General features: G+C 40.3%; 1 non-coding gene across 1 annotated transcript; it reads left to right on the forward strand.

Annotated features, from left to right (window-relative positions):
• Positions 1 to 7933: 7933 nt before the first annotated feature.
• TRNAY-GUA lies at positions 7934 to 8005 on the forward strand. Its single transcript has one exon. It is a non-coding gene; the product is annotated as a tRNA-Tyr (tRNA).
• The last annotated feature ends 17225 nt before the right edge of the window (positions 8006 to 25230 follow it).

A 25230-nucleotide genomic window follows, 5' to 3' on the forward strand; every position in this document is an offset into this window, starting at 1 on the left:
ATACATGATAGCAATATTGATATTGTGCTCTCCTGGGGCTGGGGCTGGGCTTAAAAGTCAGGGCCTCTAAACTCTTTGAAACAAAATGTAGGGTGGTGGCTCCCAGGGAGAGGAGAGGGCAAAAGGAGTCTTAATGAGTGAAGAGTTTCAGTTTTGCACAATGAAGATGTTCTAGAGAGCTGTTGCACAAAATGTACAGTCAACACTATTATACTGTAGACTTTTAAAAATGCTTAAGATGGTGTAGGTTTACCATAGTTAAAAGTCAGAGACTCTAGCAAATTTCTGTGGTTTGTATTTCAGTATGAATGTTCTTTTTAAAAACTGAGTACACTGAACTGAGTCATATTTATCTTGAGCCCCTTTTTTAAAAAAAAAAAACTTATTGGAGTATAGTTGATTTACAATGTTGTGTTAGTTTCAGGTGTACAGCACAGTGAATCAGTTATATATATACATATATTCAGTCTTTTTTAGATTATTTTCCGATCACAGAATATTGACTAGAGTTCCCAGTAGGTCCTCATTAGTTATCTATTTTATATATAGAAGTGTGTGTATGTCAATCCCAATCTACCAGTTTATCCCTCCCCCCACTTAGCCCTGTGATCATAAGTTTACTGATCTTAAGGTCGCCTTGAACTCAAACTCTCAGACACATCTGACTGATTCTCTATCCAAAATTCTCTTTCTCTGTCTCTTCTCTCCTACCTTTCTTTCTGAGGAGTCTGTAGAAGTATCCCTTTTATAGACTTTTAAAATGAGTGCATTTTAATGGTGAGGAACTTGTCACCAGGTTCCTAACATAAAGATTACTTAGCTGGATTTGTTCGTCTTTAAGAACTTTCCTTCATGGTGGGTCTGGAAAAATTTAGAATTTATCTCCAAGATGAGAAATATTATCCTGCATGGTCTTCCTCAAAGCTTGTCCTCAAAACCAGAGAATTGGCAAAGGCTTACATTTGGTTTCTGTGCAAAGAGAACTGGATTGATTGCCGCTTCTGTTCACAGTGTGTGTCTGAAGGAGGTCCTCCACATTGCTCTTTCAACACTTTGTTGGATCCCTGTGTTTACGTGCTGACTTGGGGGGAGGCAGAGCTGCTCTGTGAACATCAGAGCATCCACATCGAGTGGGGATGGGGGGCACTTCGAGGTGGGCTGAATTGAATGCTGTGAGCAGGAGCAGATGTCGGCTTCCTTCCCAGCAGCCTCCAGCCTACCCCTTTCCCTAAACTCTTTATTTATTTGCTGCCAGCGATATATCTCCATGGTGCATGTCTAAACAGAACACACAAGTGCCACTGAAGCTCCAGAAAGTCTTAGAAAAGAAAGAGAGACCACAGAAAAATGTGACTCAACATTCTTCTTCTGAACATTTAGAAAATCAAGAGCACTGCCTGCCAAAAAGAGAAAGAAAATAGAGACTCCGTAAAGGGACACATGCCCGTAGCAAAAGTGATCTTCATTGGGCTGCTTGTGTGGTTGGAATGTTGCCTTGTATCTTCATGGTGCTTCCCTCCTGGTGGACTCTTGCTTTCTGATCACTTCAGGGCAGAGGAGAGGGGCAGGACTTGGTGGGCATGTGGTTTTGTGCTGGTGAGTTGTGGGGTGGGTGGGCTGGGATGGATTCTCCAGCTGAAAACAATAAAATCCACCTCAGAAGAATTCTTCATGAAGTCGGATGATGGTTTGACAGTCCCAGAGTACTCACACAATCTCTGCAGCTGTGCAGTTCTTAAAAAAAAAAAAAAAGCTTCATGGAAAAGAAAGGAGACAATGGTTCTGAATTCCTGTTCCTATACCCATGTCTATCTCTAGGCACACGATCATAAGAACTCACTTCGAATTGATGTCAATTCACTAATCATTGCAAACACCCCTGTTCAGACATTTCTAAAGCTGGTCACAACATTTCTTTATTCTTGGTAAAGTGTGATCAGTTTCAATTTTATTGATTTTGTCTGAGTGGAGAACCTAAAATGCCTGTTAGGTGTGTTTGGACACCGCTGGAAGCCTCAGGAGTTTTCCAGTTTGATATGTGGCTTAGAAAACATTCAGAGTTTCTGTTTTATTGGGTCTGGCTCATCTTTCAAGTTGCTTCCCTGGTGGCTCAAACGGTAAAGAATCTGCCTGCAATGCAGGAGATCTGGGTTCGATCCCTGGGTCAGGAAGATTCCCTGGAGAACAACCCACTTCAGTATTCTTGCCTAGAGAATTCCATGGTCAGAGGGGCCTGGTGGGCTACAGTCCATGGGGTCGCAAAGAGTTGAACATGACTGAGTGACTAACACAATCTTTCAAGTTAACACTTCTGCACACCTTGGAACTTGTAGAGGAATGGGTGCTGAAATGCTACCTTAAACATGTTTTCCCACTTCTTATGAGGGTTGCAAAAATAGGTGATTTCGCTTCTCAGATTCTTGTACGTGAATGTTTATATTAGCCAAAAGGTAAAAAAAAAAAAAAAAAGTACAACCCAAGTATCCATCAGTGGAGGAACAGATGAACAAAAGGCAATATTTATGTAAGATGAAATGTTATTCAGGCATACAAAGGATTAAAGATCTGAGACATAGTACCATTTAAATGAACCTCAAAAGCACTATGCCAAGTGAAAGGGGCCAGACACAAAAAGTCACATATTGGATTTTTATATGATAAATCCACACATTTTTATATGATAAATCCAGAATAGACAGATCTATAGAGTCAGAGAGCAGATGGGGGAGGGGAGAATGGCTCGGGTGTTCTGGGGTAATGAAAACATTTTGAAAGTAGAAAGAGATGGTGGTTGCATCACATTGTGAATGTACTAAATGCCACAGAACTGTACATGTTATATGGTTGATTGTATGTTATGTGAATTTCACCTCAGTTAAAAGAAGGAGTATGTATAGCAAAGGAAACCACAAACAAAACAAAAAGACAACCTATGGAATGGGAGAAAATGTTTTTAAATGATGCAACTGATAAGGGCTTAATTTCCAAAATATACAAACAGTTCATACAACTCAACAATAACAAAACAAATACCCAATTGAAAAATGGGCAGAAGACCTAAATAGACCTTTATCCAGACAAGACATACAGATTTCAATAGGCATATGAAAAGATGCTCAATGTCACTGGTTATTAGAGAAATACGTATCAAAACCACAATGAAGTGCCACCTCAATCCCTTTGATGGCCATTATTAAAAACTCCACAAGTAACAAATGCTGGAGAAGGTGTGGAAAAAAGGGAACTCTCTTGCGCTGTCAATGGAAATGTAAATTAGTGCAACCACTATGGAAAATAGTATGAGGGTTCCTTAGAAAACTAAAAATAGAATTACGGTATGATCCAGCAACCCCACTCCTGGGAGTATATCTGGACAAAACTATAATGCAAAAAGATACAGGAGCCCCTTCATTCATAGCAGCACTATTTACAACAGCCAAGACATGGAAACAACCTAAATGTCCATCAATAGATGAATGGATGAAGATGTAGTGTGTGTATGTATATATATATATATATATATATATATATGTATATGGAATGTTGTGGTATGTGTATGTATATATACACACAATGGAATATTACTCAACCATACAATGAATGAAATAATGCCATTTATGGCAACGTGGATGGACTTAGAGATTATCATACTAAGTAAGTCAAAGACAAAGACAAATACGATATATCACTTATGTGTGGAATCTCAAATACAACAGAAATGGACATATCTATGGCTAAAACCAAAAATAGTTTTAGTTGAAACAGAAATAAACTCAGAGACCTAGATAGAGACTTGTGGTTGTCAATGGGGATGGGGGAGGGAAGGATTAGGAATTCAGGATTAATAGATGCAAACTTTTACATACAGAATGGATGTACAAGGTCCTACTTTATAGCAGAGGGAACTATATTCAATGACCTGGGATTAACCATAATGGAAAACAGTATAAAAAGACTATATGTTTATGTATAACTGAGTCACTTGGTTGTACAGCAGAAATTAACACAACATTGTAAATTAACTACACTTCAATTAAAAAAAGGAGTGCATAATTTGTTTCACTTTTAGAGATGTAATATTTCTTTTTAATTAATTAATTTTTTAATTGAAGGATAATTGCTTTATAGTGTTGTGTTGGTTTCTTCCAAACATCAACATGAAGGAGCCAGCTGTCCCCTCCCTCTTAAACCTCCCTCTAGAGATGGGGTATTTCTGTTCGGATGCTTGCCTCTTTTTCTATGGCATCCCAGAGACCCTCATTCTTCACATTCTAGCCAAAGTCCTCAGACTAGAGACAGTTACTATTTAACTCATCTTCTTATCTTTCTCCCAGAAATTTTTACATTCATAGTATCTCCCAATTTGCCTCATTTTCTTAGTGGCAAATGCATTCTTTTTAAGAACTCTTTTTAAGTGTCAGTGTGTCTGTGTTCAGGGTTATCCCTGATTGCAAGCGAAGGAAACTCTGGAAAATTGGTAGAATCTCTGAAACTGGCAACTTGAGATGGATAATATGTTAGCTTTTCAAACCCTTGTGGGTCAGAGTGCAAGTGCATGAAAACAAACAAACAAACTAAACCTCTCCTTTGCTTCTGTTCTTCTATTCAATTTCCTTGGCTGGTTTCCTCAGTGGAATATTTTAATAAAGGAAATAGTTTTCCTCCTGCCTAGTTCTCTATTGGAGTCTCAATGTCATGGGCGATGCTAAAGTGAGCCTGTTTGTAAAAGTAGAACCCTACAAATCCTGCTGTCACTGGGCAATGGTAATTTATATTCTGGAATGAGAGTACTTCATTTGGAGGAGAACATGACTGGGAGGAGGCTGAAGAGGAGGATGGGGAGAATGAATAGAAGACAAGTAGAGGACTGAACTGGAACCCATTAGTAGCAGAGGAAAAGGAACACAAGTGAACTCTTAGAGTACTGTGGGCTTTGAATGCATTGTGACACAAGACTTAGAATTACCCCCTTAACCACCTCCTGCCTTAATGCTACAAGAACTTCTGGATAGAATTATATCTCCGGTAGGTGGTCTTTTTCTTTCACATCTCTTAGTGGAGAATGCAATGGCACCCTACTCCAGTACTCTTGTCTGGAAAATCCCATGGATGGAAGAGCCTGGTAGGCTGCAGTCCATGGGGTCACTAAGAGTTGGACACGACTGAGCGACTTCACTTTCACTTTTCACTTTTATGCATTAGAGAAGGAAATCACAACCCACTCCATTGTTCTTGCCTGGAGAATCCCAGGGACGGAGGAGCTTGGTGGGCTGCTGTCTATGGGGTCGCACAGAGTCGGACACGACTGAAGCGATTTAGCAGCAGCTATAGAAGAGGGAGGCATTTTCCTCCTAAAACCAAGGGAAGTCATTTTATGTAGTCACTAAGTTTTATCTGACTCTTTTGTGACCACATGGACTGTAGCCTGCCAGGCTCCTCTGTCCATGGGATTTCCCAGGCAAGAATACTGGAGTGGGTTGTCATTTCCTTCTCTAGGGGATCTTCCTGATCCAGGAATAGAACCTGGGTCTCCTGCTTGGCAGGCAGATTCTTTATTGCTGAGCCACCAAGGAAGCCCCAAACCATGGGAAACCTAATGTGAATAAGCTTAGTGTTGAATCACTTGGAGGCCAGGTTGACCAACCACGTTCAAGCTGAGGCACTCTGGATTCAATTCTATGTTCAGTTCAGTTCAGTCGCTCAGTCCTGTCCGACTCTGCGACCCCATGAATCGCAGCACGCCAGGCCTCTCTGTCCATCACCAACTCCCGGAGTTCATCCAAACTCATGCCCATAGAGTCAGTGATGCCATCCAGCCATTTCACCTTTTGTCATCCCCTTCTCTTCCTGCCCCCAATCCCTCCCAGCATCAGTCTTTTCCAATGAGTCAACTCTTCGCATGAGGTGGCCAAAGCATTGGAGTTTCAGCTTCAGCATCAGTCCTTTCAATGAGCACCCAGGACTGATCTCCTTTAGGATGGACTGGTTGGATCTCCTTGCAGTCCAAGGGACTCTCAAGAGTCTTCTCCAACACCACAGTTCAATTCTATGTACCTAGGATGAAAGTCAGTCTCCTTGCTCATAGAGAATGAGTCCGTGGCAGCTTTTAAGAAAAACTGTCTGAACTTCAGATAACTTAGTCAACGTTTAGATGAGCTAAGTGAAATTTAATCAGAAACACATTGAAATTTATCTTGAAGCACATGGACCTTAAAATGACAGAGATTAATCAGCATAAAAGTTTGAGAAATTCCAGCAACATGCTTCTTATATTGAGTTTGTAGACATAGAATTTCTTAGATAAGAACTCAGATTATCCAGAAGATTCTGAAACCAGACCAGATTACTCATTGTTTGTAAGTATTTATTCTTGGCATTTCAGTAGGGGGTTCTTTCATATTTCAAAATGAAGTCAAGAGGGACAATTCTTAAAAGAATAAGATTTTCAATTAAGAACATTATTGTTGTGGAGTAAAATATAAAATTAAGGCAATGGAAGATCCATTTTTACCTACCTTGTATGAGAATTTCATCATTTCTCCCAAATACACTCTGAGAGTGTCAAAAAGGAGTACTGGTAACCACAACTGATTGGATCACGCATGGGCATGTGACTCAAGATGAACCAATCAGATTTTATCACCTGGAAGAATGTGGAACTGGCTCATGGAGACTGTGTCGGTTCACTCTGAGTATCTGGGGAGTCACGTTGAATTGGAGGATGAAGTTGCTATTGATTAATGGATAATTACATTGATAGGCTGGCCAGAGGATAGAAGAGAATTAAATATATGTGCAGAGAGACACAGGAATAAGGAAATACTTGGTCTCAAAGAGTGGGAGGGGAAAGGTCCTGGTATCTTTCCAGTTTTCCTAACTCCCAGCTCTATATCTTTATTTGGCCTCCTTGAGTTTCCCTTGTACTCTCATGTTTCTTAGATGAGTTTTGGTTTCTCACAACCCCCCAAATGATCCCTGAATAATTCAAACCTTTGGCTGCTCCCCAGAGCCAGCCCTTCTAGGGCAAATAATGATTTTCTTCATTTAATAAAGCTTTTCAGAGATGGGGATTCCAACTCTCATAAAAGCCTACTGCAATATTTAGACGTCTTTAATTAAAATCTCCCTTATCCCACACCAAACTTTTACAGAAATGAGAGCTCATTTTTTTGCTGTTGTTCTTTGTTCAAAATTTTGTTCAATGGGACAGGTAACTTTTATTTCTTATTCAAAGTAGACTTCAGATCCTTCATTAGTATTTCCCAAACCTGCTTCATCATAAGAATCACCCAAGAGATGCATGTTAAAAATTCAAATTAGTGTGCTTCTCTGGATCTGATTCAAGAGGTCTAGGGTGGAGCTAGGAATCTGTATTTTAACAAGCATCCCTAGTGATTCCTATAATCAGAGAAGTTAAGAAACATTGTATTTAAAGATAGTTAGTAAGTTACCTCTTATGATTTATTGTGTTCAAAAAATATCCTCACCTCTAATTGCCTCCCCACCTACCTCTGCAAGTTCAAACTCTTCATTGTCTTCAAGGCTTAGAACAAAACCCAGTGTCTTTGTAATACCACAGCTGGTGGAATCTCTTCCTTCATTTCAAGTGTAGGAAGACAATTCCTGAGCAGTGCTTGGTGAAGGACAATTTACCCTTAACGTTTATTTGTGGCTCCTTCATGGAATTAAATGACAATCCACTCCAGTACTTTGCCTAGAAAATTCCATGGATGAACCTGGTGGGCTACAGTCCATGGGGTCACAAAGAGTCAGACATGACTGAGCGACTTCACTTTATGGAATTGGTTCTATTTTACCATTAAGGTTGTTCAGCTACTTGTTGAATATCTCCTCTGAGACTGTATTCCCATTCACTCTGGTATTCTTTGCAGCAACCAGCAGAGGGCTCTGTAGGAAGTAGATTTCATATGCTTCCTTAATACCTCAGTTGGTAAAGAATCTGCCTGTAATGCAGGAGACCCTGGTTCGATTCCTGGGTGGGGAAGATCTGCTGGAGAAGGGATAGGCTACCCACCCCAGTATTCTTGGGCTTCCCTTATGGATCAGCTGGTAAAGAATCTGCCTGCAATGTGGGAGACCTGGGTTTAATCCCTGGGTTGGGAAGATCCCCTGGAGAAGGGAAAGGCTTCCCACTCCAATATTCTGGCTTAGAGAATTCCATGGACTATACAGTCCATTGGGTCACAAAGAGTCGGACACAGCTGAGCAACTTTCACTTTCACATGTGTAGGGATTGATGGAGGTCTTCTTCCCTGGAAGCCATCCAGCAGTAGCTCAGGGCTTACTGTGGAGCCCCTCCTTTGGAAATATTCACTAAATTCTATAAGTCCAACTCCCAAGAGGGCTCACTTCTGAACTGAGTTTCTTCCATCCTACCCCACTGAGAGAGGCTCAAGTTTCCAGTTATTTATCAAGAAAGAGTGTAAGCAGGGATTTCCCTGGAAGTCCAGTGGTTAAGACCCCATGCTTCCACTGCAGAGGACATGGGTTCAATTTCTGATCAGGGAACTAACATCCCACACATCACATGGCCAAAAAGGAATAAATAAATAGGGTCAAGATATTTTTAAAGATACTATTACAAAGAGAAAAAGTATAATCTGGTGAGTGGGAAAGGAGTCGATTTGGGGGAATACAGAATTTGCCACATGGTATCTTCCCCCTTTCTTTGCCTTGTGGAAGAGATAGCATTTGATTTGTTCCCTCAACTGCCTGTGAGACTGAGGTGCTCAGACTGTTCTTCTCTCCACACTGAGAAATGGGTGATAGTCTGTTCTCTGAACGTTGGTGGGCTCCTAAACCCCAAACCCTCAGAATGTGTGACATTGCTTGTGAGGAAATGGAGCAGGGGAGAGATGGCAGAAGTGTGGACGAGCGCTAGGTTGGGGTGGGGTCAGTGTGCCTTCTCATGGTTGAACTTGACAAGGAGATATGGCAGTTCCCTGGGGTCAAATGGAGACCTCAGGTGGAGCCTGGGCTGAAGTAGGCATCATCTTGGTAGGAGCCTATATGAGTCTTTTTGGCTGAGGGTATTTAGGCCACAAAAGGATATGGACTAGGTCACCCAATTTGGTGGATGAGGGCAGGGAGCAAGAGACAGGGCCTCAGAGCCTCAGCAGATTTCTTCTCTGGGGGGGCACTTGGCAGGGAGAGGTCACTGAGTGCCCTCTGAAGCTCAACAAGTGTGCCCCATGAGACAGTGGGCATTTGGGTGCCTGCCATGGGGACAGAAGCAGTGACAAAGAACAGGAAAAGAAACAGTGTACTACTGGCCATCTATGACTTATGGTCACTGAAACCAAGAATGTAAAGTCGCACCCAAATCCCCCAGCTTTTGTAGTGAGCACAGGCCAGAGGGGTGAAAACTGAGGAAAAAGGGAGGGGGGAGAAAAAAGTGGGTGAGCAAACCACTTCTCACCTCCTCAACCCAAGCAACAAGAACTGGAGAAAACAGAAAGTTTCACACAGGACATGAGATGGTTTTAGTTGCCAAACATGAGGGTAAAATAGTGGAATCGAAACTGACATCTTGTTAAGGAAGGTGGCTACTCAGCAGAAAGGGGATTTTAACAGGGTGAAACTAGTAGCCATTATTTAGAAAATTTAAATCATTCCATGCTTATGCTTCTTAGTCCAGCCAATTACATATACAGTGAATACATTTCCTCTTGCATTTCATTCTATCAGTTTTCAAATAAGAACCCCAGATCAACCTCTGTACTTGAATAAGGATATGACCAGTACAATGAAAAGATTATCTGCCAGCTCTTGCACTACAATACCATGTAGCTTTTCTGACATTAATCTTATAAAGATGATGTATAGATACACAGAGTTATCCATTATCATGACGGTTCTCTTCTTTCTTCATTGGAATTTTCTCCTTAACTTTTATTTTATGTGTGTGTGTTTATAGTTTTATTGGGGTATAACCAACATATAATAAATTTTGTATATCAAATATGTACAGTTTTATGTTTCAACACATGTATATCACAGTGAAACCATCAAGACAATCAAGATAAGGAACCTATTCCTCACTCCTGGAAGTTTCCTTCTGCCCTTTTGTAATTCCTCCCTCCTGCTACTCTTGCCTTCCTTCCTCATGCTCCATGGCTCCCATCTCTCAAATCCCCAGGCAGTCATTACCAAGCTGCCCTCTGTTCTTTTTAGATTAGCTTGCATTTTTTATAATTTTGTATAAATAGAATTATTCAATCTATATTTCTTTTTTGCTCCTTTCACTCTGAATTATTATTCATTCATGCGTGTTGTAATTCATCCATGCAGTTCATTCCATGTGTGTATTAACAGTTCATTCCTTTTTATTTCTGAGTAGTATTTCATTGTATGGATATGCCACAGGTTCTTTATCCTGGCAATGGACAGTTGGGTTGTTTCCAGTTTGGCCACTGCAAATAAAAGTGCTGGAAACATTAGTGTACCAATCTTTGGACGTATGCTTTTATTTTTCTTGGGTAAATACTTAGGGGCCAGAATGACTGGATCACATGGTAAATGTATGTTTAATTTTTAAAGATGTTGCCAAACTATCTTCCCAAATGGATACAGCATTTAGTATTCCACACCAGCAGTGTATGAGGGTCCCAGTTCACCCGTATCCTTGCTAACACCCATTATATTCAATCTTCTCAATTTTAGACATTCTCCTAGGTGTACAGTGGCATCTCATTGTGGTTTAGTATCTGTTCATATCTTTTGTCCATTAAAAAAAAAACTGGCTTCTTTCCTTATTATTGAGTTCTTTTGAGAGTTCTTCATATATTCCAAACACAAATTTATATCAGATATATGGCTTATAGATGTTTTCTCTCAATCTATAGCTTATTTTTCATTCTCTTAATGGTCTTCAAAAATTTTTAAATTTTGATGAAATTTATTCAATTTAATTTTTAAAATTAAAAAACTGCAAACTGTGCCTTGGTGTTATATGTAAGAAATTTTTGCCTAACCCAGTTGTGTGTTTACATTCCTAGAAAACATTATAGTAAGTTCCCTACATAAGGAAGAGCTACATTCTGAGAGTGCATTCTTAAGTCCAGTTTATGTGTAAGTCCAAAAAAGTTGGCATAGCTACCCAACTAACTGAATCAGCTATATAATAGTGTACTGTAATAGGTTTATAGTACTTTTCACATAAATAATAAGTACATAAAAACAAACACACAAAAAAAGAGAAAACATTTTAAATCTTACAGTACAGTATCTTGAAAAGTACAGTAGAACATTACAACAACTGACATACAGGGGCTGGCATGCTTGCTTGCATCTTTGAAAGTCTGCAGCTTGAAGGTTTGTATGTAAGTGACTTCCTATATTTAGTTTTAGCCTGATACATTGAGATAACCAAGTTTTCTTTTCTGTCCCCTTTATTTCAATTGGTTGTTAAGGATTCCAGTGACATTGTGCTGCATCCTGTCACTTAAGCTGTTGATAAAGCCATCAGTGAGTGCCAACTACTTCCCTCGATGGCATCCCTTAAATTGATGCTGAGTGTAACCAAATTTGGTGTTTAGCTCTCAAGTTGATTGTGTACTCACACATGAGAAATGTGATCTAGGCCACATATGCTTCATCTATTGATAAGAATGGCAGATTTGGGGAAATCATATTCTGTGGACTGTTGCTTATTTTTTTCATTTTTAACATCAATCATTTATGAAGAAAAAATGAAATGGACCTGGCATAGTATAGTCCTCCATCTGAGTTGCCTGGACATTTTACATACACTTCTACTAGTCATCTATGTTAGGCACACCTAACCCAGAGACCAAACTACATTAACTACAGATAATCTGGTGTGAATGCCCATGTGTTCAGATATATGGCAGCTAGTGAATATCCTTTGAACATCTTCTAGATATTAGACTGATCTCAAATTTTTGTAGCATTTCTATCTTTTATTTTTAATTGAAGGAAGCACATCACTATTTTTTTTTTTTTTTCACTTAACCACTCACTCTTCAGGGTCATCTGCTGAATTCAGAGCTCTTCTGCCTCTTCTCTGAACTTCTCATGTGGTTTGTAGAACCTCACATTCCATCATGAAGGACTCACCTCCCCACCAGCTTTCCACTGTTCAGGTTGTCATAACCCCCTTATTTGTGGTTCATAGTCCACTCTTCATGAGTGTCTTGCTTCCAGCTCCACACACATTGTAGAACAAAAGTTACTCATACTATTTGCAACCACAATTCTATATGCTTCCCTTTGTTTTTTGCTCCCTGGCTCTTTTGCCTCAGATTTCCAGTTCTTATCTCTTCTTTCTTTCACATACTAACTCTGTCAGAGACTCAACCTTACTGACTTTTGTAGAACAATCAGAGTCATGAGTCTTCTATGCATCTGTCCACCATCTTGCTACAAAGAGGCTAATTGTCTTGACATGCTAATTTGTCAACATGAAATTGTAAAGTATTTTATGCAAATTTTCTCCCTGGCCCCTTTAGAAAATTTAGAGATTTGAAAGCATCTTTTTTTTTTCTGTTCAACTTCAATATGATCCTGACAGCCCTGGGAGACTCTACAAAATTGTGTACACACACACACACACACACACACACGCTTCCCCGGTGGCACTAGTGGTAAAGAACCCACCTCCAATGCAGGAGACAGAAGTGACACAGTTTCAATCCCTGGGTTGGGAAGATCCCCTGGAGGAGGGCATGGCAACCCACTCCAGAATTCTAGCCTGGGAAATCCCATGAACAGAGGAGCCTGGCAGACTACAGTCCATAGGGTCGCAAAGAGTCAGACATGACTGAGATGACTTACTTAGCATGCATGTGCAAACACATACAAACACATGTTCATCTCTAGTGGGTTCTCAGATGAAATGTCTGTAGCTGAGTCAGGACTATTCATTGCCTTTATTCAGTGATAAATGAACCTGGGGTTTGACAATTGTCAAGCCAGCATACTTTGGGTTCCATCTTCTTCTCCATACTTTCCCTGTGTTACTGTTTTAGTGTTACCTTAGCTCTGGAGAGAGGGTTTTGGATTGATATGAAGTAACATGTGAAAATGTGGTCGTGGGTTCCTTTCAGTCTCCAGTGGAAATCTGTCCACATCAGAGAACCTCTGCGTGAGGTGGCATGAATGGTTTTATGTGTTCCAGGGAGGCCTAGTCTTTGACAAGCTGGGAATGTTTTGGATTAAAATGCAAGCATGTTGGCAGAATGATGTGGGGAAGCTTGCATAATGTATAAGGCCTGTCAGCACCCTGCCCCGATCGAGCTGGTGCTTACGAGTCCCTCAGTTTAATGAGTCCAATATACACCTATGAGTTTTTATAAGCTAACACCAAAGCAAGTTAGAAAGACTTGAAACACATATGTTTTTTGACCAACTGTGATATTTTCAGGAACTCACCCATGAGACTTTAAAATGTCTATAAAATTTTCTGTTGGAAGCAGTTTCTGGAAGCAATAGTGTGCTTGGGGTTTAAATTTACACAGCCCGGTGAAGGTGCATCCCTTTCATCATCTGAAGATCTGACTCGTAGCAAATCCTTCTTCCCCACTCTTCTGTGGTCTTGCATTCATTTATTTTGGCCAGGAACAAAAACCTTATGCTTAATTTAATACCCCTTTATTTGAATAAATGCCCCGTGAGTAAATAATCCTCCTGCAATGCAGGAGACTCAGGCGGACATGAGCTTGGTCCCCAGGTTGGGAAGATCCCTTGGAGGAGGGCATGGCAATCCACTCCAGCACTCATGCATGGAGAATCCCCATGGACAGAGAAGCCTGATGGGCTACAGCCCATGGGGTCACAAAGAGTTGGATACAACTGAAGTGACTGAGCACACGCTCAGCTGGTTATTCAAATAAAAAAATGTCCTAGAATTACCGAAAGAGTTAGGGAAGTTAGGTAAGAGGCTGGGGCTTATAATGGAATTATCTGGTTAACTAAGGCCTGACAATGTATGCATTTTTCTTTCCTTCCTGTTGATGAAAATCCTTTTGAACATTTTCCTAACCTTGCTATGCTATGCTAAGTCACTTCAGTCGTGTCCGACTCTGTGCGACCCCTGAGACGGCAGCCCTCCAGGCTCCCCCGTCCCTGGGATTCTCCAGGCAAGAACACTGCAGTGGGTTGCCATTTCCTTCTCCAATGCATGAAAGTGAAAAGTGAAAGGGAAGTCGCTCAGTCGTGTCCGACTCTTAGCGACCCCATGGATTGCAGCCTAACAGGCTCCTCCGTCCATGGGATTTTCCAAGCAAGAGTACTGGAGTGGGGTGCCATTGCCTTCTCCATTCCTAACCTTACTAAGTTCTATATAGAAAACATGAGATAAACTTTCTCTGATGATTGAAAATATTATTGTGCTTGAGGTTCACATCTCTGAACATTGACTCTCATTGGGAACAGTCCTTAGCCTACAGTAAGTGCTTGGTGAATATTTGATGAAACAAAGTGATTTTAGCACACAGTACTGCCATTACAAAGATGTGAGAGAAGACTTAAGTCTGCACTGACACCAGGTCACTTGTTGCCTATTTTCCTATAAACAATGGTCTTCTATTCTCTCTATATATTTTTTTTTCTAAAAGTGAGATACAGAAAAGACCATCCGGTTAAACTGTGTGAAGCTGAGATGGGTTTTGGTTTCTAAAAAATGATATTTTTCTCCCTTTCTCCTTTGTAGAGAAAACATTCAAAAAGACTGACAGTATTAGTAAGAAACAGGTTTGCTCAGATGTAGCTTGAGACATTGTAAAACTGTCTTGAGCATTCAAAAATGTAGTGGGTTTTGCATGTGCCAAAACCCTTTAGCTTATACCATCCCAACTCCAAGATCAGAAAGTTCAACGATCTGCAGAGTCAAATGGAACACAGCTCAAGCCAAAAAGAGTGACAGGATACACAGTATATATTGTCTATTTCCCTCTTTTAAGAGATGCATTTTCAAAGAAGACATGAAATGAGAATTCCCTAGCCAAGCTCTCTACTGTCATCATTACGGCATAATTGGCACAATGGTTTCCCAGACATCTGTACCAAAGATGTTGCTGATTGCTGAATACATGATACTGGCGATGGTCGTCAGCTGTTCTGGGTTAGTATAGCTGATGTAATCACCAAAGTTTCATTCATAACAAGCGCTCATCTTATATGGCCCCTTAACCACTTGAATATGGATTTGTGCTGTACAGGTCAAAGTTCAAGCGTGTATGCAGCATGAAGCAGTCCAGAATGTTCTGGTAGGTATTTTATTTGCCAACAATGTTTCTTTCAGTTCTGTCCAATAAAAATAGTTTGAGTGAATGGATGGTGTGGAGAGACAAGGTTCTTATACCTATAGGTCTCTCTGATCTTTCATCTTTCCCCCTGAGATCTCTACTACAGTTTTCATCAAAAGCACCAGAAACACGCTTCTTCAGAATTGATTCTCTTGCCCATTTCATAGCGATTGATGATGTGTGCTTTCCTTGCGGAGCCATGTGGATGGTGTAACTGATCTTCCTTGGTCAGCAGTTAATAAGCACTTTTCTTTGCCTGGCAGACTCCTACTTCTCTTTTAAGACTTGGCTCAGGCATCCTCTCTGTAAAGGTCATTCCTCGACACCTCCCGCCCCCAACACCTCTGTTTCTACTCTCATAACATCATGTGTTTATGTCTGTCAAAGCACTCACAACACTGTATTGAAATTTTGTGGTATATATCTGTCATCCTCTCTTGAGTGTAAGCTTTTCAAGGTCAGTGGCTGCCTGGGATTTCAGCTCCAGTTTTTCTGATTTCAGTCCCCTTGCAAACTCTTCATACTTTATCACACATGGGTTACAAAGTGAAGTTTTGGGTGCCTGAGTTCTAGAAATTTGGAAACATCATACATTTAAACATATACACAATGCATCCATGACTGCATACAATCAAATGCTTCTTTGAAAAAGACAGATCAGTACTTTGGGGCTCTAGTAAACCATATGCGTGCATGCTTATGCAGTTGCTCAGTCATGTCCAACTGTTTGTGACCACATGGACTGTAGCCCACCAGGCTCCTCTGTCCATGGGGTTTTCCAGGCAAGAATACTGGAGGGGGTGTCATGCCTTCCTTCAAGGGATCTTCCCAACCCAGAGATTTTGAAACTGCATCTCCTGTGTCTCCTGCATTGGCAGGCAGATTCTTTACCACTGAGCCACGTGGTAAGCCCAGGAAACCATATACCAGAGGTCAAAATCATGGAAGAGTTGATGGTTCATTGTCTGCAGTTTCATGTTGTGAACTTGATCGTGGACGAACCTATTCCTACAGTCTACTCAAGGGTGCAATCAAAGTTTTGTCTTCATATTATTGTTCAATTCAGTTCAGTCACTCAGTCATGTCCGACTCTTTGCGACCCTATGAATCGCAGCACACCAGGCCTCCCTGTCCATCACCAACTCCCGGAGTTCACTCAGACTCACGTCCATCGAGTCAGTGATGCCATCCAGCCATCTCATCCTCTGTCGTCCCCTTCTCCTCCTGCCCCCAATGCCTTCCAATGAGTCAACTCTTCACGTGAGGTGGCCAAAGTACTGGAGTTTCAGCTTTAGCATCATTCCTTCCAAAGAACACCCAGGGCTGATCTCCTTTAGAATGGACTGGTTGGATCTCCTTGCAGTCCAAGGGAATCTCAACAGTCTTCTCCAACACATATTATTGTTAACTGTGATCAATTAGATATAGAAGATAAGGAAAAAATTTTATATTCTTAAATTTTGTATTTATATGAGATGTTGGATGTTCACCAAACTTATTGTGATAATCATTCCATGATGTATGTAAGTCAATTATACTTTAAACCTTAAATTTACATAGTAGGTCAGTTATATCTCAATAAAACTGGAAGAAAAAATCAAATATGAAAGAGATAATTTCAGATTTAAATTCTTTAGCAGAAATTGAATTTCAACATAACTTTAATTTTGCATATTTTTGTTGGTCCTTTTGAGATGAGGGTACTTTTTTGGGTGGTGGGGTTAGTGCTTTATAGCTAATGAAATTCAGGATAAAAACTGTAACATTGTAAATGTTTAGTAGTTGCTCTGAACTCTGTCTGAAATCCCCTTAGACCACTGGGGCACCCAGAGGCCCTGAAGCCAGACTGCCTGATTCTGTATCCTAGATTTTCTCTTAATGAGCTACTCCAGGACCCATCTCTGCCTTAACATCCTCTTTTGAGAGATGGCAGCAGTAACCTTACCTTGGAGGGTTTTTGTGGGGATAAAATGAGTTGACATATATGGAGAATTGGGCTGGGGAGTGGAACCTTAATCATTAAACCTTGCCTTCTATGCAAATCCAAACACACATTTTTTTTGTTTGTTTGTTTTTCACAAAGATGATGTCCAAGCAGCATCATAGTCATAAGATTGACTGACTGCTCGCAGACAGAGCACAGGAGAAAGGACATGTTTCAGAATATTCTTGTCAGTAGATGTTGTCCGGTTACATCACCGGGCAATTACTGGCCAACTGCCATGTATGAAATGTGGTGCTGGGATGGACAGCAGGAATATGAAGTGGCCGAAAACATGGTCTGCCTCTGAGGAACTTAGAAACATAGCAATAAAATGGGCCCATAAAAGATATTTTTTCAGAACAAGAGAGTTGATGCAAAGAGTCCATTGAAATCACTGTTGTTCAGGGTGAGTCTCACTTGTGCCAACGTGGGATGAATGCCCAGGACTCTGGGTGCAGTGCTTCTTCAGGAAGGTCTCCCTGACCCTATTGCTAGCCTCCTCTGGGATAAGAATAGGAAAGGCACTCGATGTGGGAAGAGCAGCACAGACAAAGCTCCGGGGAGCAAGGAGAGTCTCCATGGATGTGGTTCTGTGGATATGGAATGTGTATAATGTGAAATGATGGGAATGTTGTTGGACCCAGAGGATGATGGCTCCTCCTCAGAAACTTGAAGGCAAAAGGTTGATGCAGTCAGGCTTTGCATGTTAGGAAACAATCAGATGGCGGACTCGGAAGATGGCATTTTGGAGTGGGTCTGGAGGCAGGAAACCCACAAAGAGGCTATGATACTAGTCCAGGGGATGATTGTTCCTGGTCACCACAGGCTGAGTAGTCACAGGTTTAGAGAGTGGGGGATATATTCATGAGCTACTTGGGAGGAAAAACCTGCTCTAATTAGTGGCTGGAGGTCAAGGGTGATACGAATGATTTGGCTCACGATAAGGTGTCCTTTCCTGACCTGGGGAGCACAGGAGGAGGGGCAGAATCCAGCTGAGAATCCTGAGTGTGAGAAACCACTGAGACATCCAGATGGAGACATCTCATTGAGGTGGGAAGTGAGTGGAAGCTGGAGGGAGCAGGCTGGACTGAGGAATTCGGAGTAATTGGCATGTGTGAATGAACTGGGCCTGGGAGGTGGGGAGAGTGGGGGGACAGGATGGGCCCTGGGGCACTCATTTTTAAAGGTGGGAGGAGAAAAAGGAGACATGAAGGAGCCTGAGAAAAAATGAAAATAGTGGCAGGGACCAGAGCACAGGGAGGGGAGTTAATGGGAGGAAAACCAGTGTGGTTGATCTTTGTGAAGTTTGGCTGGTAAGATTTGGGGAGAGAAATGGTGGTTAGAAGGGAATAGGCAGAAAGTGGGTGAGCAAAGGGAGCTTTGAACATAAGGCCATGAAGGTCCTGCTGGGATGATCCAGGTATGTGGCTGTGATTACATGAACCAGAGTGATAACAGGGAATAGAAAGGAAGCAAAAAGCAGCAAGGACATTAGGAAGGAGGGCTCTCCAAGGGTGGGAGACTTGGCACATGATGATGCTGTTGTCAGGAAGAAGATCATCTCCAGTTGGACTGTTTCCAGAGATATGTGCTTCTAGGTTGACTGAGGCATGGAAATAACAAAATAGAATAGGACGTGATGGTGTTATTGTTTAAAATCACATCCTATTTGTTTAGTTGAGTTCAGTCGCTCAGTCGTGTCTGACTCTTTGCCACCCCATGAATCGCAGCACACCAGGCCTCCCTGTCCATCACCAACTCCCGGAGTTCATCCAAACTCATGTGCATTGAGTCAGTGATGCCATCCAGCCATCTCATCCTCTGTCGTCCCCTTCTCCTTCTGCCCTCAATCTCTCCCAGCATCAGGGTCTTTTCCAATGAGTCAACTCTTCCCATCAGGTGGCCACAGTATTGGAGTTTCAGCCTCAGCATCAGTCCTTCCAATGGACACCCAGGACTGGTCTCCTTTAGGATGGACTGGTTGGATCTCCTTGCAGTCCATGGGACTCTCAAGAGTCTTCTCCAACACCACAGTTCAAAAGCATCAATCCTTTGACGCTCAGCTTTCTTCACAGTCCAACTCTCACATCCATACATGACCACTGGAAAAATGTAGGTACTAGAAAAAGAATTAGAATGATATTTTTCAGATACTAACTTTTTATTTTTTAAATTGATTTACCATGTCTGTTAATTACTGCTGTACAGAAAAGTGATTCAGTTATCCATATATATATATATATTTATATTCTTTTTCATTGTGATTTATCATAGGGTACTGAATATAGTACTCTGTGCACTCTGTTGTTTATCCATTCTGTATATAAAAGCTTACATCTGCTAACCTTAACCTCTCACTCCATCTCTCCATTCACTTTTTTTTTTTATGTGCTGAAACTGTGTTTTAAAGTGAATTCAAGATAATACAAGTTTGCATTTCTTGATTGGAGGGCAGGCAGGATAACATAATGTTTAAGCTCCCAAACTACTCATTTTCACTTATTAAAAAATGGGCCAGTAGAAGCCTGGATGGGAAGATGGCTTTAGGGGAGAATGGATACATGTACATGTATGGCTGAATCCCTTTGATTTTTACCTGAAACTACCAAAGCATTGTTAATCGGCTATACACCAGTACAAAATAAAAAGTTTAACATTTGGAAAAAAATAAAAATGGAGCAGTAGAATACCTTCTTGAAAAGTTTTGTTTTTTTTTTAATTGAAGTGTAGTTGATATACAATATCATATAAGTAACAGGTGTACAATATAGTGGTTTACAGTTTTTAAAGGTTATCCTCATGGATAGTTATTATAAACTATTGTCTATATTCCCCATGTTGTACAATATATCCTTGTGGCTTATTTTATACCTGATAATTTGTACCTCCTGCTCCTCTACACTTTATTGCCCCTTCCTCCTTTCCTGTCCCCACTGGTAACCATTAGCTTAGTCTCTATATCTATGAGTCTGCTTCTTTTTTGTTACATTCACTAATTTGTTGTATTTTTCAGATTTAAAATATTAGTGATATCATACAATATTTGCCTTTCTCTGTCTAACTTATTTCACTAAGGATCAGTTCAGTTTAATTCAGTTCAGTCGCTCAGTCGTGTCCGACTCTTTGTGACCCCATGAATCGCAGCACGCTAGGCTTCCCTGTCCATCACCAACTCCCGGAGTTCACTCAGACTCATGTCCATAGAGTTGGTGATGCCATCCAGCCATCTCATCCTCTGTTGTCCCCTCTTCCTCCTGCCCCCAATCCCTCCCAGCATCAGAGTCTTTTCCAATGAGTTAATTCTTCGCATGAGGTGGCCAAAGTACTGGAGTTTCAGCTTTAGCATCATTCCTTCCAAAGAACGCCCAGGACTGACCTCCTTTAGAATGGACTGGTTGGATCTCCTTGTAGTCCAAGGCACTAAGCATAATACCCTCCAAATCCATCCATGTTGCTGCATATGGCATTATTTCATTCTTTTTTATGGCTGAGTAGTATTCCATTATATATATAATATATGCATATATTATATATTTAAATATGCTTGCATGCATGCTAAATTGCTTCAGGTGGGTCAGATTCTGTGAGACCCTATAGACTGCAGCCCGCCAGGCTCTTCTGTCCATGGGATTTCCAGGCAAGAATACTAGAGTATGTTGCCATGTCCTCCTCCAGGGGATCTTCCTGACCCAAGGATCAGACCCACATATGAATGTATATAAAACAGCTTCTTTATCTGTTCATTTGCTTCCATGTTGTGGCAATTGTAAATAATGTTGCTATGAACTTTGGTATGTATGTATCTTTTTGAATTAATACTTTTTTATATATATATATATATACCTAGGAGTAGAATTGCTGGGTCATATGGTAATTATATTTTTAGTTTTTTGAGAAGAAGTTCCATACTGTTGAAAAGATTGTTTTAATGATTAAATGAGATCAGCATACACATAAGCATAGTAGCTGACATATAAGTTCAGAAAAAAAAAGTTAATTATTACTTTTATTCTAGTTTTAGTAGTTACCCTTACATGTAATGTTTATGAAAATGACAACTTATTGAACAGGGCTTCAGTAATTTAAATTTTATGATAGTTATAATAAGTTTATATTTACTTCTGAGCTGTAAGAAAAAGCAAAATAAAATTTACAGGTATCTTTAAAAGAAAATATGTACCCACTTAAGAAAGCTGCCTTTTTACCATTTTAGGAAACTTTTTAACCTACACATGATTGAATTCCATGTAAACTAAAGCAAACAGGAAGATAATTAGGGCACATTTAAATCTGTTGTTGAAGTGCAGAATGTCTACTAACTAACATTTAACCCAATGTGGCTAGCCACAAGACATTTAGCCTTAAAATTGTATTTGTTTATATGTATAATCTATAGCAGAAAAATTGTACTTAATTCAGAAAATTATTTTGAGTTGTACTGCTGAAAATTATTTCATGCAGTTATTGGAACATTTTTTGTATTTAATTTAGTCATCTACTGTCAGGATATCTCACTGTAATTAATGGTTTCATTTTCTTCTGGAACATATATCTACAGATTATTTCCCTTTCTTTCCCAGAGAATAGACTAATTTATTATGCACAGTGTTCTAGGAAACCTGATGCTTAGCATCAGACTGTGGTTCTTATATTTATGAGGGGCACGAGTCAGGTTTCTCTTCTCATGGAGGATTTGGGTTTCCTATTAAGGAATATTCATTTATCAATCTCATTTCCTCCACAAAACTCTGTGAGATATGATATGTTTTGAGGTCAATCTGAAATACACTAAGATTTGTAAGCATCTTGAAAGAAAATGGATTTCTAAAAAGGTTTTTCAATTCACTGTGGATTTCCCTTTTCACAACTGTGGTGTTGGCTTTCGTTAACAGAATGAAAAAGAGAGACAACTGTAGGCTTCCTGTGTGAGGTTACCAATCAGAAGCTCACTTGTAAGAAAGAAAATGCCAGACCCGTTCACAGTACAGAGTGAATTTCAGGCCTGTTTGAGTTAAATCAAAGGAGAACATTCTCACATAATCTTTTAGTTCCATTCTAGGTGATATTGCTCAGTGATCTTGATCAAGCCCCTGCCCCCCCTTTATATATATATAATTAGGAAGTTTCCTAAAATGGTAAAATAGGAAACTATTTCTGTTTCCTTTCTTTGGAGAAAAGGAATACTTTTTTTGGAAACAAATCTGAAATGATTCCAGCATGGTCAGTGTGGTTTAATTTGGGATGAATCACAAGCTGGAATCAAGATTGCGGGGAGAAATATCAATAACCTCAGATATGCAGATGATAACACCTTAATGGCAGAAAGTAAAGAGGAACTGAAAAGAGGTGAAAGAGGAGAGTGAAAAGTCTGGCTTAAAATTCAACATTCAAAAAAAACTAAGATCATGGTATCCAGTCCCATCATTTCACGGCAAATAGATGGGGAAAAAAAATGGAAACAGTGCCAGACTTTATTTTCTTGGGTTGAAGCAACTGAGCATACACACACACACACAAAATCACAGCAGACTGTGATTGCAGCCATGAAATTAAAAGATGCTTGCTCCTTGGAAGAAAAACAATGACAAACCTAGACAGTATATTGAAAAGCAGACACATCACTTTGCTGACAAAGGTCCATATAGTCAAAGCTATGGTTTTTCCAGTAGTCATGTACGGATGTGAGAGTGGACCATAAAGAATGTTGAGCACTGAGAAATTGATGCTTTTGAACTGGGGTGTTGGAGAAGACTCTTGAGAGTCCCTTGGGCAGCTAGGAGATCAAACCAATCAATCCTAAAGGAAATCAACCCTGAATATTCATTGGAAGCACTGATGCTGAAGCTGAAGCTCCAATACTTTGGCCACCTGATGCTAAGAGCTGGCTCATTAGAAAAGACCCTGATGCTGGAAAAGATTGAAGGCAGGAGGAGAAGGGGATGACAGAGGATGAGATGGTTAGATGGTATCACTGACTCAATGGACATGAATTTGAGCAAGCTCTGGGAGATAGTGAAGGACAGGGAAGCCTGGCGTGCTATAGTCCATGGGGTTGCAGAGTCAGACATGACTGAGTGAATGAACAACAAAAACAGAGGGTTCATGTTTGAGAGAAATTGTCAGCCCTGGAGAAAGAGATCTCCAAGATTTCAAGAGTTCTATCTGGACAACATTTTTGAGACTTTCTTCTTTAAGATCTTCTCTAAAATATGAATTTCAATGAACTGTACTACATTTATAAGATTATTTACAGCACTTCATTAAGCCTGGAAGCTTATGTGTGTCTGTAAATTTATCTTCAGTTATTAGTGAAATGACCTAAACCTCAGTGGTGAAACTGGATAGGTCCAAGTCTTCTCAATTACTGCTTCAGTTTCTCCATTTAAAAATATGCACTGATAATTGGTCAATACTTACCAAAAGCAAAGCAAATAAGCAACCCCCACCTTTTAGAACCTGATGCTTTATGTGATTTGACAGAAGAAAGAAATCCTACAATAGAAAGGAGCCACTCATACTAGCATTTATAAACAGTGTGCAATTAAAAATACTCTTGGCAAATCCTTTCTTCTTAAGCGTATTGTACATTCCCCAGTCTCTCCTTCTTTCACATCTATTTCATGTTTGATAAGTTCAAATCCCCTTAATAAAAAGATAAGGCTTTTTTTTTCTGAATTATAGCTCAGATTTCAAATGCAGAGAGAGTATAGGGGTCAAGTATTTAAAATTCAAACTGAAATGTAAATGGCTAACACTAGAATCTTTCCACAAAGCAGGATCCTTTTGCTTCTCATCTGGAGGGCCTGAAAGTGGTCTGTTCTAGGAGCAGGCATAGTGCAAATTGGATATGTTGTTCACCATTTCTTCTCTTTCTGTGTGACTGTTTATGTCTTGAATCAACCGACTGACTCTATATATCATTGATAACACATTAATCATTTCTCCATGTTATCTCTTGGCTTTTGAATGGTGTGTGGAGTGGAATAATTATAACTCAGGCTGTTTTGTTATAGATTAGAAACATATGATTTGAAACAAATATACCTTTAAGAAAAGACAACATTTGGAACTTGTTATCTTTGTAAGCATAGTTTTTTGTTTTTTTGAAAAGACAGTCGTATGGGATTCAAATGCTCTAACTGACCCAAGAAAGAACGGTAAGGACTTAATGCTTTGCTTTCTTCATAGGGCTTTCCTGGCCAGAACTTGCAATTTGAATGATTGGCAAGCTCCATAACTGAGTTCTCAGGAAAACAAATGACCTCATCAATTGGAGTGGCTTCATGTTAGGAAGGGCAAGAGTTATGAAATGCAGTCACAGCAAGGAAAGAAGTCTGTTTGCATTTGGATGGGGACGTTTTGTTTCTAAGGTGTTATAGGGTGGGTCAGGCTAATAAATGCCTTTAGTGTGGTCCTAGGGAGAAATTCTGGTTTCTCTTCCTCACTCTCCTCCTGTTTAATTCTTTTTTTTTTTAATCTGGGTTTTTGGCAGCACCCCTGAGTCATGTGATATGCTTGAGGCTACCAGGTGAGACTGCCTTTTGGCCTGTAATTGATTCTAGGAAGCAGAGCTTCCTGGTTCCGGGCTGTTTTAGAACATTCTTCCCTGTACCCCCCTCAGTGGTTTGTAGCCATTTGTCTATGTTGAAGTGATATATATTGTTTCCGATATTGTTACAGGAATTCAACAAGAGTTTAACTAGTACATGTTTTACACCTTCTCATATATTCAGGAGGCGAAAGTGTCGAGACCCTGCCCTACGGACCCAGACTAGCAAGGAGCAGTCTCAGAAGGCTCCAGTTACCAGCAGATCTGGTCAGTCAAGACAGAGTCACCTCTCTTTTCTACCCTTGTCTGGGTCAGTTCAGTTCAGTTCAGTCACTCAGTCGTGTCCGACCCTTTGCGACCCCATGGACTTCCCTGTCATTCACTATCTCCTGGAGTTTGCTTAAACTCAT

Source organism: Bos indicus x Bos taurus, chromosome 9, assembly GCF_003369695.1.
Source record: "Bos indicus x Bos taurus breed Angus x Brahman F1 hybrid chromosome 9, Bos_hybrid_MaternalHap_v2.0, whole genome shotgun sequence".
NCBI lineage: Eukaryota > Metazoa > Chordata > Mammalia > Artiodactyla > Bovidae > Bos > Bos indicus x Bos taurus.